The sequence below is a fragment of the Chiloscyllium plagiosum genome, chromosome 6 (assembly GCF_004010195.1).
Source record: "Chiloscyllium plagiosum isolate BGI_BamShark_2017 chromosome 6, ASM401019v2, whole genome shotgun sequence".
Lineage (NCBI taxonomy): Eukaryota > Metazoa > Chordata > Chondrichthyes > Orectolobiformes > Hemiscylliidae > Chiloscyllium > Chiloscyllium plagiosum.
Genome location: NC_057715.1, coordinates 119,350,277 through 119,351,941, shown reverse-complemented (window position 1 = coordinate 119,351,941; position 1,665 = coordinate 119,350,277). Strand labels below are relative to the sequence as shown.

Here is a 1,665-nt window from a genome sequence, read left to right as displayed (position 1 = left end):
ACGTGCAAACTCCACACAGTCAGTCGCCTGAGGCGGGAATTGAACCCGGGTCTCAGGCGCTGTGAGGCAACAGTGCTAACCACTGTGCCACCGCGCCACCCACAAACTTTACACTGATTAGATTAGATTGCTTACAGCATGGAAACAGGCCCTTCGGTCCAACAAGTCCACACCGACCCGCCAAAGCACGACCCACCCAGACCCATTTACCCCTTCACCTAACACTATGGGCAATTTAGTATGGCCAATTCACCTAACCTGCACATTTTTGGACTGTGGGAGGAAACCGGAGCACCCGGAGAAAACCCACGCAGACACAGGGAGAATGTGCAAACTCCACACAGCCAGTTGCCTGAGGCAGGAATGGAACCCAGGTCTCTGGCACTGTGTATACATGCTGGATCACTGTCAATGAAGAGCACAGGAACTGATGTTAGATAATAGACCAGAATTCATAAGGCATGTTCTCTCAGGAAGAGAAAGATAAATCTGCATTGGTCACCTTTTGCTTAGACAGTTATCTTATCTCAATCTTTGTCATTAATGGTTTTCAATTCTTTGGTTGAGCTACTGCAATAAGCAAACTAGAAGCTAAATTTTTCCCATCAGGAGCAAGGAGGGAATGAATTCAATAAAGCAGGCAATTCATGGCCTAGTGCCAGAAAATAACCATGAAAGCTCATCATTAACAAAACACCACCCTTCCAGGCTGGCCTAGTCCAATACACATGCAACTCCTGTAACAACAACACACTTGACTTGGTACTCAAAGCATTAATTTTACAATTACATCAAATCATTCTTCCAAGACTGCAATGATTGAATGAGAAAGGTCATAAGAATTGGACTAGGTAGGACATTTTGCCCCCCAAGCTTGCTGTTGCTTTATGATGATCATGGCCAACTTAACTCAAGCTCAATGAAGGCTGAACCTGCTATTATGATCGGATTAGTTAAACCCTTCATCCCAGGATTTGGCCTACTGAATCACTTTTGAACCAATCCCATTGCCAGTGCATCTTTGAAGAAAGAGACCGGTTCATAGTATTCCAGGAGTGGCCTCACCAACAGCTGTCGAATTGGTCACTCTCCTTGTCTATTTTTAAACTCCAATCCCCAAGCAATAGTAGTCTTGCTATCATTCCCTTGCAGAATTTCAGGAAGGATGCTATATACAGCATTACATACATCTTCAAGCCAAATAAAAACAAAACGTATCAAACAAAAGCTAACCAACAAATTCAAGGATTCCAGAAAGTGAGGTTAATTGGATCCAGAATTGGCTGAGAAGCAGAAAGCAGAGGATAATTGTCAAGAGGCGACTGCATGACTGGAAGCCTGTGTCCTGAGGGATTCTGCAGGGAGCAGTGTTGGGGCCCCTGCTGTTTGTGGTGTACAAACTGTCCCTGATTTAGCCATGTCTAATTATGAACACTAATAGTTCATAATAGATGGTATTAGTAATAACATTAGCAAATTTGCTAATGATACTAAGCTGGGTGGCAGGGTGAAATGTGAGCAGGATGTTAGGAGATTACAGGGTGACCTGGACAGGTAAGGTGAGTGGTCAGATGCAGTTTAATGTGGATAAATGTATGGTTATCCACTTAGGTGGCAAGAACAGGAAGGCAGATTACTACCTAAATGGAATCAATTTAGGTAAAG

At 43.7% G+C, this 1,665-nt stretch overlaps 1 protein-coding gene across 3 annotated transcripts in view; it reads right to left on the bottom strand.

The window, feature by feature from the left end:
* The window catches only part of LOC122550994 (F-box/WD repeat-containing protein 7-like), a 218,942-nt gene that overhangs the window by 35,571 nt on the left and 181,706 nt on the right, over positions 1–1,665 (bottom strand). The window lies entirely within an intron of this gene.